General features: G+C 38.7%; 1 non-coding gene and 1 pseudogene across 1 annotated transcript; one reads left to right on the top strand and one right to left on the bottom strand.

Annotated features, from left to right (window-relative positions):
• The window catches only part of LOC129048480 (NADH-ubiquinone oxidoreductase chain 5-like), an 83,983-nt pseudogene that overhangs the window by 63,426 nt on the left and 3,506 nt on the right, over window positions 1–17,051 (top strand).
• On the bottom strand, window positions 6,334–6,461 carry LOC112135331 (small nucleolar RNA SNORA40). Its single transcript, XR_002916629.1, has one exon. It is a non-coding gene; the product is annotated as a small nucleolar RNA SNORA40 (small nucleolar RNA).

The raw sequence follows: 17,051 nt of genomic DNA, 5'->3' as shown, positions 1-17,051 counted from the left end.
TCCCTCCCAGCTTCATTTGGAGTTTTCCTGCCTTTGCTTCAAGTTGTCCCGCCTTTCCAGACCGAACAAATGTACTTCTTACATATATTGATTGACGTTTCATGTCTCCCTAAATGTACAAAACCCAGCTGTGCCCTGACCACCTTAGGCACATGTCTCCAGGACTTCCTGAGGCTGTGTCATGGGTGCGTCCTCAACCTTGGCAAAATAAACTTTCTAAATTAACTAAGACCTGTCAAATTTTGGGGGTTCATAGCTACTACTCATTAATTTGGCCAAAGCTTATTACTCAGGACCATTTTGATAAGAATTATTTAACCGAAATCTAAATTAAATGAATTCGATTTTGTATTTTTGATTTATTTCTTTATTTTTCTGAGATGAAGTTTCACTCTTGTTGCCCAGGCTGGAGTGCGCTGGAGCGCAATGGTGTGATCTCAGCTCACTGCAACCTCTGTCTCCTGGGTTCAAGCGATGCTCCTGCCTCAGCCTCCTGAGTAGTTGGGATTACAGGCACCCGCCACCACGCCCAGCTAATTTTTGTATATTTAGTAGAGACGGGGTTTCACCATGTTGACCAGGCTGGTCTTGAACTTCTGTCCTCAGGTGATCCACCCACCTAGTCCTCCCAAAGTGCTGGGATTACAGGCTTGAGCCACTGCACCCAGCCCGACATTATTTTCTTTCTTTTTTTCTTTTTTTTTTTTTTTTTGAGACAGAGTCTTGCTCTGTCACCCAGGCTGGAGTGCAGTGGGGTGATCTTGGCTCACTGCAAGCTCTGCCTCCCGGGTTCACACCATTCTCCTGCCTCAGCCTCTTGAGTAGCTGGGACTACAGGAGCCCACCACCATGCCTGGCTAATTTTTTGTGTTTTTTTGTATTTTTAGTAGAGACGGGGTTTCACCGCGTTAGCCAGGTTGGTCTCCATCTCCTGACCTCGTGATCCACCCACCTCCGCCTCCCAAAGTGCTGGGATTACAGGCGTGAGCCACCATGCCTGGCCATTTTCAGGTATCTTTATAGCAATACCCCACTTCTCAGTACCAATTTTCTGTGTTAGACCATCCTTGCACTGCTATAAAGAAGCATCTGAGACTGGGTAATTTAAAAGAAAGGAGCTTTCCTTGGCACACAGTTCTGCAGGCTGTACAGGAAGCATGACAGCACCTGCTTGTGGGGAATCCTCAGGAAGATTCCAATCATGGCAGGAGGCAAAGGAGGAGCAAGCATCTTACATGGTGAAAGCAGGAGTAAGAGTGAGAGGGGAGGTGCCATACACTTTCAAAGCCAGATGTCTCGAGAATTCACTATTGCAAAGACAGCACCAAGGGCATGGTGCTAAACCATTCCTGAGAAATCCACCCTTATGATCCAATCACTTCCCATCAGGCCATACCTCCAGTATTGAGGATTACGATTTAACATGAGATTTGGTGGGGACACAGATCTAAACCATATCACCATTTCTTCAATTAAAAAAAAAATTGAGAAGGCTTTATTATTGGAATTTATGAAATGTACTATAATACTAAAACATGAAATTCCAGGTAAATAGTGGATACTTAATAAATATCTGTTGAATGAATGAATGAAAAAAAATCTTTGATTCTACTTTATCTCCTTCTTATTTTGCATATTTTACCCCCATTGTAGTTTATACATTATCTTTTATGGAAGGAGAAGAAATGAAGAACCTGTGTTCACAAGATGTACAAAACTACTGAAATCTAAATACTCATGGAATTACTCATGTGGGTGTGTGTTTGCATTTTTTTATAATTTAAGTTCTGTTTCATTTGATCTTGTTTTCAACAAAAATCCAAACTGTCTTTATATTGATAAGACTAGTAACTTTGCTAGACATTTTCCTAGTATTTTCAAAGCTATACTAACATGAAAACTATACATGTGCGTGTATGCCTGCATTCTTTGTAAATCTTGGTATTTATTTATATTATTCAATTAAAATGTTAGCTTAATTCCTTTTCATGTGGCATATTTTTGTGTACTTGGTTCTCAGTGAGACATTTAGTTATATAATTGTGGACTCTGTAGTAACTTTCTGAAATATTTATAAAAAAAAAATTTTTTTTTAAATCATTCATCTAAGTGATTATTGACACATAATTTTTATCTATCACTCATTAACCTTACAATTTTTAGCTTCAATAAAACTGACCCAAGATTGAGGACTATGGCAAAACCAGGTGAGCCCATCAGATATATCTATCAGATATGCGGTGACCTATTATAAAGGAATGCTTGTCATTTCCTGCCTTGCATATCAATTTTTTTTTTTTTTTTTTTGAGGCAGAGTCTCGCTGTCGCCCAGGTTGGAGTGCAGTGGAGCGATCTCTGCTCACTGCAGGCTCCGCCCCCCGGGGTTCACGCCATTCTCCTGCCTCAGCCTCCCTAGTAACTGGGACTACAGGCGCCCGCCACCTCGCCCTGCTAATTTTTTGTATTTTTAGTAGAGAGGGGGTTTCACCGTGTTAGCCAGGATGGTCTCGATCTCCTGACCTCGTGATCCACCCGCCTCGGCCTCCCAAAGTGCTGGGATTACAGGCGTGAGCCACCCCGCCCGGCCCTGCCTAGCATATCAATTTACTGCAATGTTATTTTCATGGAAAATGCTGTTTAACAGGTCTAAAAGAAAAGTTTTCTATATTTTCTGAGTTAATTTGCTGACTTCTGTCACCAAATTATCTAAAATAATGTATTTTTAATTGCCAAAAGCATGAGTGTCTGCATGTGTATTTGTATGTGTAGAGAAATAAAGAAAACTGCATTGTTTTATTTAGTGCATTTGTGTGAAATACGTGTCTGAAAGAATGGACGAGACACCACCATCAGTACCACGCCACATCTATAAAAACAGAAGCACTAATCAAATATGTTTTATTAGAACCTGCCTTTGGTTTTTCTTGGAAGAGTAGATTTCATCAGGTTTTAGAGCAGGAATGTACTCAGTCTTTCATAGCACAATATTGAGGGTCTGATTATTCCCCCAACTCATGGATAAATATTCTATTATAGAAATATTCCATTGTTATTATGGGTCCAGGGAAAGGGGCGGGGGGTAAAATCTAGAGACAGAGGTAAACTTACCATTAAAGGTAGAGATGGGATCTGAAAATATTAATATTCCCACTAGTTGCTGGAGATTCCTTTCTGATTTTCCTCTGTGTTTCCCCTAATGTTTCCATTCAGACCAAGACAAAAACTAGGATGTGATTTGGAATAAAAAGTGATCTTCTATGAATCCAGACTCGCGCAATGGCTAGGCCCTCATTGGCTCCCTGAGCAACAAAGGTAGGTGAGCCTTACTACTGTTCTTAGGAACCTGGCGTTCACAGGGTTGCAGGGCCCTGGTACATTTGTGAGTGAATACATGGACGCATGTTTACGGGAATCTCCTATGCTATCTCTCAGACACAGATAAACTTGTCAGCCACTTACCAGGCATTGAAAACTGTTCCAGACCCAAAATATCATCCCATCAGTCCACCAGCCACTCAGAAATTCTCTAGAGTTGAGTCACCCCTTATGTAGGCCAAGTTCCTGTTAAATACCAATAGTTTTAATTAGGGGAGAAGTAACATATTAACCCATTAGTAAATCTCAGCTGTTTTGCAGCCAGCAGGACTTTCAAGAAAAGGGACAGATGGCAGAATGCATGATTCCAGATTGATGCAGACCATGCGTATTGAGTGAAATGTGAAAATCATGACAGGGCACAGTGGACAATGCAATTGTATGTGGTGAGAATGAACATCTTGCCATTTTGAAGGATACCAAGATAAGGCTTTATCCTTGAGAGACAAGACTTGCAATAACTACAGTGCCACATCTACTGTGATAACAGCTGTAAGTCAGACATTAAAACATGAGTAAAACCTAATACATTTCTTCATAAAGGTATCATCAACTAAGCTCAGAAAATCACAATAAAAGTACACAAATAATAAAAGCACAGCAATCGATATAAAGTATCAGTAAATACTTGTCTAAATGAACATGCATCCCTGTAGAAGTATTAGTAATGGAACACAGAATTTCAAAGAAGGGTGAAAAAGTATATCTAGCTGTACTTGTCACTAAAGACTTCAGAAAAATTAGGCAGTTTTAAAGGCTGGGTAAGATGTTAGCAGGTTGATATAAAAGGAAGGAGGAAAGGGACAGCACGTCTGGTACACAGAACAACATTAACCATGGCACAGGGCTGGGAAAGTTGAACAGATATTTAGGAACCTGCTTAGAGTTCACTTCGGTTATAGCACAAGAAACATAGGAGAAACAGTGGAGAAAAAGGAAAAAGGGATAGCTCTGTTTTAAGGGAGAACACTGAAAACCATTAAATGTTGGACTAAGGTGCATGTATTTAATGACAGAAATGCACTGAAGTTTTTAATTGGAATTTTAAAAACAGAAAATGACATCATTGTTACCCAAGTTAGAAAATATCAGTCCTACAAAATGGAAGTCACATGCAAGATTAGCGACAGGAAGAGACACCAGGGTCCATCAGATGTCCAGGATGGATATCCAGGACATGTGGCAGAGAATCTTTAGAAAAGTGACTAGGCTGTGAGGGCAAAGAGGATGAAAAAGGGTCAGAACAATTTTTGAGTTTCAATTCTACAAAGCTGTCACATAGGGTAGTTTGCAGAATGGGTAAAAAGGGCAAAAGAGAAGACAATGTAGTGTTTGTTCTCGTTTGGTTCACAATGGACACATAAAGGAAAATGTTCTCCAGATATCCAGTGAAAGATTTTGGCAGACAGTGGAAAATGTAGCTTTTGGATTCAGGAGGTCATCAGGTATAAAGGACAATGTCTGTGTGGGATTTACAGGGAAGTCGACAAGGGTTGACTAAGAAGCCAAATGGAGGATCTGAGCAAGCTGGGGAACATGTGGAGTTAGCGTGATCTCCAAGTTTACACGACACTTCTAGGAACAGGAGAAAAGATGACAGACTTTAGGAATTACTCAAGTATGAGAATTAGCAAAATGCTCAAGTAGATGAGGGAGAAAATCACAGAGAAAAAATGTCTCAATAACTCAATTAACTGGAATCATTTAAAAATCACTAGGGCAATTCCTTGCTGGCAAGCTCAGTCATTTTCTAGAAATGATGTCATATGATGCTACAACCTTTATTTCTAGCTTCTCATCTATAAATTACCTTGAGAATCTTAAAAAATGAAAATAAAGTTCATCTTCTAGCTTCAAGGAAAATATCTGTATTTATGTGAGGCAGACTCTTGCTTCGACCCTTATGACATAGAACACGTGTGTTCTCTTGTACCCCAAACAGGTGCGGCTTCATCAGGGTTTTCTTTCTTTCTTTCTTTTTTGACAGCGTAAAGAGGTGTTTTTTTTAATCGTGTGTATGTAACATTAGGCAAAATTATTTAAAGTCAATAAATTTTTATTCGACGAATTCCATGTTGTGATTTCTTTCACTCTCCATCAAGGTCACTTTAGAGCCTCTAAAGAACTGGTGTCAAAATTTATCTTCAAAAGATTTATCTTCAAGTTAGCCCTTTTTAATGAAACTGATGCTTATTTTAATCCAGTTGTCCTGTCAGCCCATAATTATTTTATTTTGGTTTCTGTCATCTCCTTTTTACATGGATATACTGATGAAGACTTCAAAATTCACCTACGGAAAAATCAAGAATCTTTGGGGTCTAATTTCTTTAACCAACTTACTTTAGGGTCATTTTTAGTATAGGTGGATCTGCCTGGTTCTCAATTTGATGCCCTAAGTGATCATACTCAAGAATAGTACAGATGTGTGGAATATGTCAATACCTTTAACTCCAGACATCATGTTCTCAAGATAAAAGCTTTAAAAACCAAATGCCATCTTCTGTATCAAGTCAACATGAAATTGGAATACAAATTTAATACAGCTGAGGATTTCCCTCATATCCCATGCTTTTTAACTATCTATTCTACAGTCCTAAAATCAACCTTTTTAAAATTAAGAGTCAGGGTCTGTCTTTGCTGCCCAGGCTGGAGTACAGTGGTGCCATCAAAGCTCAGTGCAGCCTGCAACTCCTGGGGTCAATCTTCCTGCCTCAGCCTCCCCTTCCTGAGTAGCTGCAAGTACAGGCACATGCCCCTAAACCCAGCTAATTTTTAATTTTTTGTAGAGATAAGGTGTTACTTTCTTGCCCAAGCTGGTCTTAAACTCCTGGCTTCAAGCAGTCCTCTAATCTCAGTCTCCCAAAGTATGGGGATGGCAAGCATGAGCCACTGAGCCTGGCCTGGAACCAACCTCTATGGTTATCAATACTCCCATCAGTTAACTGTCTCAGGTACCATAATATCCCTTCTTATATGTATCAAAACTCATACTGAACAATGTGTTCCAGGTTGCAAAAGAGGACTTATTTTTTGCACCTATCCATAAGTCTTTGTCCACAAGTTAAACAAAAACATACATAAGTGCAGTCATCAGGGTTTTCTTGACCACTGAACTCCAAACATCATCTTTGCCTGTGTGACCAAGAAAACAAATTCTAGCTGGACTTTTTAGTAGTTACAGAGAATGACAACCAACAAAGCAACTCAAAAGATTAAAAGCAATGCTCGAATTGACTCCTAATAATTACTCCTATTACCAAATGGCAGTCAGTGGTTGTTTTCTCCCATTTCTCAGTTTTTCACATGCTTTCTGATTATAATAAATTTGTGAATCAGCAGGGGAAGAATGTAGTATGAGGAACTTAGATATTCTTGTGATTGCTGCAGAAAACAAAATAACTGATGAGTTGAAGAAAACTAGTCTGTGTAATGGATTTTGTGGCCTTTGAAATTATTACAAAAGTTCATAAAGTGTTTTATTTCATTCATTTTATTTATTTATTCTAAAGATTTTTCATTAAATATTTAATCAAATTAAATAATAAATAGCATATAGGCTGTGTAGAATGCTCTGGAGAAAAAGATAAAGAATGCATGGACTCTGCCCTCAGGGTGCTTCTGGTCTCATAAGAAAGATAAGGCATATACAAAAATAACTATGATGCTAAGTAAAATATTGTCAAGAGCAACTTGCATTTCTCTTACAGAGTAACTGTTATAACCAGAATGACCTTTCCACCATAAGCAACTATAAAAATGAAACACAGGCACTATACGGCTGTGATACTTGAAAGAATGAAAACACATAAAGTGAGCTTCCTGATGGCTCCAGCCTTTTGCCTGGAGGCACTTTCTAGAAATAATTCGGAGATGTGCTGTCCAAGCAGAGAAGAGTGATCTCACTGAAATGGGTAGTCAGAAATCAGAGTTCAAGGCTGTCAGGCAGTCTGCATGTACAGGAAAGGGAAAAGTACAGGAAGAAGTGGTGCTGAGAAGCAGCCATGGAAATGTACATAGCTTTCTCCAAGTTCTTGGAGGAATACCAAGCAGCACACAGAGACCTCACTGAAAAACCAGGCATTTATCTGAGACCTCAGAGTGCAGTAGAAGGGCATCTATCTACTCTAGACCTGTGAGACTGAATTTTTTTTCTTTCTTTCTTTTTTTAGATGGAGTCTCGCTCTTGTTGCCCAGGCTGGAGTGCAATGGCATGATCTTGGCTCACTGCAACCTCTGCCTCCTGGGGTTCAAGTGATTCTCCTGCCTCAGCCTCCCGAGTAGCTAGGACTAAAGGCGTGCGCCACCACGCCCAGCTAATTTCTGTATCTGATCTCTTGACCTTGTGATCCACCCGCCTCAGCCTCCCAAAGTGCTGGGATTACAGGAATGAGCCACTGCACCCGGCCAAGACGGACTTTATATCCACCTTTACAAAGCTTTTACAGACCATTGGAAAATGAAGCAAAAACTGTCAGTAAACTGTCTACCAAAACCAAAGAATCACTCGTAAAAAAAATCTTGGCTTTTGATAAAGTGATATTTCACAATATCCACCATAATTTTCATTTTAATTACTAGATATAAAAAAGTGACCAATAACTGATGAATTTTTTGAAAGTCAGTAATTATAGACCCCGAAATGACAAAGGGACTGGAATTAGCTGACAAATATAAAGGAACTAATGAGCTTAATGAGTGAACAGATGGGGAATCTCAGTAGAGAAATGGTAATTGTAGAAAATGATTACGTGGAAATTCCAGACCTTAAAACCTAAAATATCTAAAATTAGTTAATCACTTAACTAACTAGTAAATTGGATACTGTGGAAACAATATCAGAAAAGCTGAGGAAATCGCATTAAGAAATAACAAAAATGAAGCACATAGAATAAAAATGCTGAAATATTAAATAATGACAGTCTTAAAGACAGTGGGGCAATATCCAATGTTCTCAGATACATGTAATTGGACTCCTAGTAAGAAAGGAGAAAGAAATTGGGATAGAAAATGTATTTGAAGAAATAGCCCCAAATTTTCCAAATTTGCTGAAAATATCAACTCTTAGATCCTAAGCATTCAATAAATTACAAGCAGATTGAACATATACACAATAATAAAAACTTGTATAACTATCATAGACATATCTCTGAAAAAAACAATGATAAAAAGCAAACTTTTTTTTTTTTTTTTTTTGTGTTCAAGACAGTCTCACTCTGTCTCCCAGGCTGAGTGCAGTGGGAAAATCTCAGGTCACTGCAACCTCCACTTCCTGAGTTCAAGTGATTTTTGTGCCTCAGCCTTCCAAGTAGATAGGATTACAGTCATGAGCCACCATGCCCAGTTAATTTTGTGTGTGTGTGTGTGTGTGTGTGTGTGTGTGTGCGTGTGTTTAGTAGAGATGGCGTTTCACCATGTTGGCCAGGCTGGTCTCAAACTCCTGGCCTCAAGTGATCTGTCTGCCTTGGCCTCCTAAAGTGCTGGGATTACAAATGTGAACCACTGCTCCAGGTCTGAGAAAACCTTAAAAATCAACAAAACACTAAGTATAATACACCACAAATAGAAGGAAAACATAAATTAAAAAGTATTGTATTTCTTACAAAAAAGACAGCAATGCAAGCCAGAAGACACTGAAATTCTATCTTAAAAATACTGAAAGAAAAGATAACATGTCAATCTAGAATTCTATAACCAGTGAACATTTTTTTTAAAATGATGTTGAAATAAAGACATTTTAAAATAAACAAGAGTTAGAAGAATTCAGCACCACAAACTTGCATTGAAAGAAATGTCAAATAAGGTTCTTCAGACTAAAGGAGAAAAATGTCAGATGGAAATTTGGATTACACTTCGAAATACAAGCCATGGAAGTACGAACTACATTGGTAAAAATAAAGACATTTTCTTTTTTTAAAATTTGTTTTTAAAAATTGAACCTTAAGGCAGGGTGTGGTGGCTCATGCTTGTAATCCCAGCACTTTAGGAGGCAGAGAAGTGGGCAGATCACGAGGTCAGGAGTTCGAGATGAACCTGGCCAGCATGGTGAGACCCCATCTCCACTAAAAGTACAAAAAATTAGCTGGGCATAGTGGCGTGTGCCTGTAATCCCAGCTACTCGGGAGGTTGAGGCAGGAGAATCATTTGAACTCGGGAGGTGGAGGTTGCAGTGAGCCAAGATAACACCACTGCACTCCAACCTGGGCAACAGAGCGAGAGTCTGTTTCAAAAAAAAAAAACAAAATTGAACCTTGTTATCATGGCTATCCTTATTCAAACTCCCTGAAGCTTTACCGGTGCAATTACCCTCATAATTGCCCACGGACTCACTCTGTCCTTACTATTCTGCCTAGCAAATTCAAATTACGAGTGAGTCCACAGCCGAATTATACTGCTCTCTTGATGCCTTGAACCATTACTTCGACTAATAGCCTTTTGATGACTTACAGCGAATCTTACCAACCTTGCCTTACCCCCTACCATTAATCTAATAGGAGGATTCCTTGTAATAATAGCTTCATTCTCCTGATCAAACATTACCATTATGCTTATAGGACTTAATATATTAACCACAGCCCTTTATTCCCTTTATATACTTGTCACAACACAACGAGGAACATGTACATACTATATTAACAGTATTAAACCCTCCTTTACATGAGAAAGTATATTAATATTTATACGTCTTTCACCTATTATCTCTAAACCCTACAATAATTATAGGCTTTATACCCTGTAAATATAGTTTAGTCAAAATAGTAGATTGTGGATCTGATAATAGAAGTCTGTAACTTCTTATTTACCAAGAAAGTATGCAAGAACTGCTAACTCATGCCCCCATGCCTAACAACACGGCTTTCTCAACTTTTAAAGGGTAAGAGCTACCCGTTGGTCTTAGGAACCAAAAATATTGGTGCAACTCCAAATAAAAGTAATAATCATGCATTTTTCCATTACTATAATAACCTTAATTTCCTTAACCTTACCAATCATTATTACCTTCATCAACCCTCGCAAGAAAAACTCGTACCCATATTATGTAAAAATAGCTATCGCGTGCACATTCGCCATTAGCCTCATTCCCACAACAATGTTTATGTATACCAACCAAGAAGTCATCACCTCAAACTGACATTGAATAACAATTCAAACCCTTAAATCTCTCATTAAGCTTCAAACTAGACTACTTCTCCATGATATTTATTCCAGTAGCACTATTCGTCACCTGATCTATTACAGAATTCTCAATACGATATATAAAGCCAGATCCTAACATTAGCCAGTTTTTCAAATATTTACTTATCTTCCTCACCAAAATATTAATTCTAGTTACTGTCAACAACGTTTTTCAACTTTTTGTCGGATGAGAAGGTGTAGGAATTTTGTCTTTTTTACTAATTGGCTGATGACATGCCTGAGCAGATGCTAATACAGCAGCCCTCCAAGCACTCCTACATAATCGCGTTGGTGATATTGGCTTCATTCTAGCCATAGCATGATTCCTCTCATCCTCTGATACATGAGAACCTCAAAAAATATTTATCCTAAATCCTATCCCCGATTTTCTTCCATTAATTGGCCTTCTCTTAGCAGCAACAGGAAAATCAGCTCAACTTAGTGTCCACCCCTGACTTCCTTCCGCCATGGAAGGCCCAACCCCATTCTCAGCCCTACTCCACTCTAGCACTATAGTTGTGGCAGAAGTTTTCCTGCTTATCCGCTTCCACCCATTAATAGAGAATAACATGCTAATCCAAAACCTTACACTATGTTTAGGAGCTGGCACCACCTTATTTACAGCAATCTGTGCTTTAACACAAAATGACGTAAAAAAATTGTAGCATTCTCCACCTCAAGTCAACTAGGCCTTATAATAGTCACAATTGGCATTAATCAGCCACACCTGGCATTCCTACACATCTGCACCCATGGCTTTTTCAAAGCTACATTATTTACATGTTCAGGATCCATCATCCACAACCTCAACGATGAACAAGACATCCGAAAAACAGGACTATTTAAGACTTTACCCCTTACTTCTTCCTCCCTTATTATTGACAGCCTAGCAGTTACAGGTATGCCCTTCCTCACAGGCTTTTACTTTAAAGATCTCATCATTGAAAGCACAAACACTTCATATACCAACGCCTGAACCCTCTCTATTACTCTCATTGCCACCTCTCTAATAAGTTTCTGTAGTATCCAAATTATTTCCTTCGCCCTAATAGGACAACCCTGCTTCCCAATCCTAATCAACATTAACGAAAATAACCCTTCCCTAATAAATCCAATTAAATGGCTTATAATCGGCAGTATATTCGCTGGATTTCTCATCACCAATAGCATTATCCCTACTTCATCTCCCCAAACAACAATATCACTTGATCTAAAACTTACAGCCCTAAGTGTAGCCATCCTAGGACTCTTACTTCAATAGAACTTAGTTTTATAACTAATATTCTTAAAATAAAATACTCATTACAAATATTCAACTTCTCTAATATACTAGGATTTTACCCAATCACAATTCACCGTACAACCCACTGTAAGGTATATACAAAATGAAATAAAATATACAACAACAGTGGAATAAAGGATGAGGGAGCAGTGAAAGTATGTTGTTATAGATCTCTCACTTAATATGTGAAGTGGTATGTAATATTGCTCTTTCAACAGAGACTGTGATATGGTCTCCGTTTTCATGCTGCAAACCATAGACCCACCTCTAAAACTAAAACAAAAGTGTCTTGTTAATGAGACAATAATCAGGATAAAACAGAATACACACACACACACACACACACACACACACACACACCACTTATTAATCCAAAAGAGGGGAGGACAAGAAGCAAAGGGAAACAAAGAACAGATGGGCCAAATAGTGGGAGAAATGACAGGGTGTAAACCCAATTACATCAATAATTACTTTAAACGCAAATGGATGAAACACTCCAATTTAAAGCACAAATTGTCTGTCTGGAAAACATACATACAAGATTCACTATATGCTTTTAACAGGAGATTTATTTTACATATAAGAAAACAACTAGGTTAAAAGTACAATGATGGGAAAAGATGAACCATGCAAATGTTAATCATAAAACAGCTGGAGTGGGTAGAAAGTGTATGTTTCAAGGCATGGAGTATTAACTGAGATAATGAAGGACATTTCATAATGATAAAAAGTTCAATTCTTTGGCCGGGCGCGGTGGCTCACGCCTGTAATCCCAGCACTTTGGGAGACGGAGGTGGGTGGATCACAAGGTCAGGAGATCGAGACCATCCTGGCTAACACGGTGAAACCCTGTCTCTACTAGAAATACAAAAAAATTAGCAAGGCGTGGTGGCGGGTGCCTGTAGTCTCAGCTACTCGGGAGGCTGAGGCAGGAGAATGGCGTGAACCCGGTAGGTGGAGCTTGCAGTGAGTGGAGCTCACGCTGCAGCACTCCAGCCTGGGCAACAGGGCGAGATTGTCTCAAAAAAAAAAAAAAAGTTCAACTTTTCAAGGAGATATATATGCTCACCTTATAAAAGAAACTCAAGATACATAAAACAAAAACTGAGATAATTAAAGGAGAAACAGACAAATCTGCACTTATAATTGGAGATATTAACTCTTCTGTTTCAATTATTAATAGAAACTAACCAAAAGTAAAACAAAAAATAATAAGGATATAGAAGATCTGATCAACACCCTCAGTACACTTGACCTAATACAACAGTTCATCAACGAGCAGCAGAATACACATGCTCTTCAGGTACACATGGAATATTTAAAAAGATACACCATATGATGAGACATAAGTCTCATTAATTTAAGACTACTGACATGACACAGAGTGTATTTTCCAAACATAACGGAAGTAAAGTAGAAATTAAAAGCAGAAAGATACTTGTAGAATCCCCCAAATATTTTTGATTTTTGAAGATCAAAAATCACATTTTTTTTTTTGAGATGGAGTCTTGCTCTGTTGCCCAGGCTGGAGTGCAGTGGTGCGATCTCCACTCACTGCAAGCTCCGCCTCCCAGGTTCACACCATTCTTCTGCCTCAACCTCCCGAGTAGCTGGGACTACAGGCACCTGCCACCACTCCTGGCTAATTTTTTGTATTTTTTTAGTAGAGACAGTGTTTCGATCTCCTGACTTCATGATCCACCTGTCTCGGCCTCCCAAAGTGCTGGGATTACAGGTGTGAGCCACCACACCTAGCCCAAAAATCACATTTTTAAGCAACCCAGAGGGCAAAGAGGAAATCACAGGGGAAATGAGAAATTTATTTATTTATTTATTTATTTTATTTATTTGTTTATTTTTTGAGATGGAGTCTTGTACTGTCACCCAGGCTGGAGTGCAGTGGCGCAAGCTCGGCTCACTGCAAGCTCTGCCTCCCGGGTTCACACCATTCTCCTGCCTCAGCCTCCTAAGTAGCTGTGACTACAGGCACCCACCACCACACCCAGCTAATTTTTTGTATTTTTAGTAGGGAAGGGGTTTCACCATGTTAGCCAGGATGGTCTTGATCTCCTGACCTCGTGATCTGCCTGCCTCGGCCTCCCAAAGTGTTGAGATTACAGGCGTGAGCCGCCATGCCCAGCCTAGAAATTTATTTAAACCAAATGAAAATGAAAACACAGCCTATCAAAATGTGAGAGATTCATTCTCACACTCTCCAAGATTGTCAAATTAAGAAATGCCATCACAGCAAAAATCCAATCCAGCATGCTGTTAGGAAAATATCATCTAAAGATAAAGCCAAGGGCATTATTGTAAAATATTTTGTCAAGACTTCAAAAAGAATCAAGGAGGTACCTCAAAGAGAAAAGAAATTTCCTGTAAGGTTCTGATGCATATGTCTCAAATATATTCTTTATTACACATTAGGACATCTAATAATCTCAAGGACATTGTCCCATAGCTGTTTTATAGGGAGCCCTATATAAAAACTGGTTAGTATTGAAATAGATGGGTAGGGCTTTTACATAAAGAAATCAAGTACAAAGAGATTCACAGGAATCCCACAAGATTTTTAAGAGAGTAGTACTGACAAAGCTGCCACCAGTTTTGGGAGAAAAAGGACAAAATTAAAAAGATGGCTGGGCACGGTGGCTCATACCAGTAATTCCTGCACTTTGGGAGGCTGAGGAGGGCAGATCATGAGGTCAGGACTTCAAGACCAGCCTGACCAATATGGTGAAACCCCATCTCTACTAAAAATACAAAAATTAGCTGGGCATGGTGGCACACATCTATAGTCCAGCTACTCGGGAGGCTGAGGCAGGAGAATCGCTTGAACCTGGGAGCCAGAGGTTGTTGTGAGCCAAGATTGCACCAGTGCCCTTTAGCCTGGGTGACAGAATGAGACTCTGTCTCCAAAAAAAAAAAAGATGTTTATGGAATCCTGAAGAAACTACTTAGCTATAAACACCAGCTGGATAACACACAGGGAGGAACCAAGAATCCAGAGGGTGGATCCAAGAGCAATAGTGACTTTTTCTAACTAAGCTCCAGCCAAGGAACTGGCAGCATGTGCCTGCATGCATTTCAGAATTGCTATGGCCCAATGAGTGTGAAGTGCTTCTTGTTTCCCTACTCTTCAAATAGGACATCTACAGTGGTTATGCTCTGCTGATCTTACCCTTGTACATTGGGTGCCTAAGAAGCAGGTAATATCTTTAGCTCATAGATCTTCTGATTGGAGAAACTGTATTTGTGGAAACTCATCTCCAAGGCCTTATCTGCACCTGCACATTATTTTAGATAATGAGATTCACAAATGTGGGCTTGATAAATTGGTCATAATCAAGATTGAAACTTGCACTTATCAAAAAACACTACTTAAACAGGTATAGCCAGCCCCGAAATTGGAAGAAAGCATTTACAATAAGTACATATGACAAAGAATTTGTACCTGGAATATGTAAAGAACTCCCATAATTCAATAATACAAGGGCAAATAACAAAATTTAAAAATTAGATCAAAGTTTAAACAGACAATTTACTAAGGAATATGAATTATCAATTTGTGCGTGAAAAGAGCTCAACTTCTTTTGTCATCAGGGAAATGAAAATTATAATTATGGTAATTTACCTTCCCACCAGACAGCTAAAGTTAAAAGGACTGACACCAGGCTGGGTGTGGTGGCTCATGCCTGTAATCCTAGCACTTTGGGAAACCAAGGTGGGCGGATCACCTGAGATCACGAGTTTGAGACCAGTCTGACCAACATGGAGAAACCCCATCTCTGCTAAAAATACAAAATTAGCTGGGCGTGGTGACGCATGCCTGTAATGCCAGCTACTCGGGAGGCTGAGGCAGGAGAATTGCTTGAACCCGGGCGGCAGAGGTTGCGGTGAGCCGAGATCGCGCCATTGCACTCCAGCCTGGACAAAAAGAATGAAACTCCATCTCAAAAAAAAAAAAAAAAAAGGACTGACACCAACTATTGAAGAGGTAGGCAGCTGGATCTCTCATACATTATTCATTAGAGTATAAAAGGTTTTAAACACTTTGGCAAATATGGCAGTATTTATCCATGATAAATGAAAATGTGTGTTCATAAAAAGATTGCTCACAGTAGCTTTCTTCTAATAGCCAAAAAACTGACAATAATGAATTTTCATCCATGAATGAACAAATTATGTTGTACTCATCCAATGGAATACAACTAAGCATTAAAAATAATAAACAATTGATAAGTGATAAAACGTGGTTTACTCTCAAATATAGTTTAAGTGAAAGAAACTACAATATTAAAGAAGACACTATTATACTGAATGACTCCTTTTATATGAAGTCATAGAAATAGTAAAAATAATCTGTAGTCAAAGACATCAGAACACTAGTTGCATTCGGTAAGGAGTGGCAGTGGGGACTGACTGTCCAAGGGCCATAGGGAATTTTCTGGGATAATGCACATACTCTGTATCTCTATTTCAGGGGTATGCATTTCTTAGTACACATTAAACTATACTATTGAGAATTGTGCATTTTACTATATATAAAGTTGTTCTTAAGTAAAAACATTAAAAAGGGAAAAAAAGTGGTCAAGAATTTAACACACAATGTGTTAGGATAGTTATGAGGGGAAAAAAAGATTGTGCTCATTCTGTGAAGCAAGTATTGTGGATATCTTAGAAAAGGTAATATTTCTTCTGGCCCTTAAAAATTATAAGGGATTCTGGACCACAGACACTGTGGGAAGGAAATTCCAGTAAGATTTATGCATAAGAGTAAGCAAAGGTATAATTACAGAAGTATTTGGGATATTCAATGAACAACAATTAATTTCTTTTAGCTAATGAGTAAAAGGAATGATGAGGCCAGATCGTTGAGAAATTCAAAGGGAAGAAGATTGGATTTTATTCTATAGGTAATTGAGGGGCACAAATGATTTTGCACAAGTGAGTGAAATGATCAGAACTATGGTTTTGAAGGTATAATACAAATGAGAAAGTGAATGAATAAGAGAAAGAGAAGAAATTGTGAGGCTCTTGAAATATTCCATCTAGATAAGATGAATACAGCTGCCGTAGGAAAAGAAAGGAGGGATCAAATCAAGGAACAAAACATTCCGGGTGTAAATCAGAAAAACTCAGTACATGTTGGACCAAAACAGCAAAGAAAGAGTAGGGCTAAATAATGATGTAAGTTTTCAAGTTATAATTGCCCAGTAGA

This window comes from Pongo abelii, chromosome 8 (assembly GCF_028885655.2).
Source record: "Pongo abelii isolate AG06213 chromosome 8, NHGRI_mPonAbe1-v2.0_pri, whole genome shotgun sequence".
Classification (NCBI taxonomy): Eukaryota; Metazoa; Chordata; class Mammalia; order Primates; family Hominidae; genus Pongo; species Pongo abelii.
This window is presented reverse-complemented; position numbering and strand designations above follow the sequence as displayed.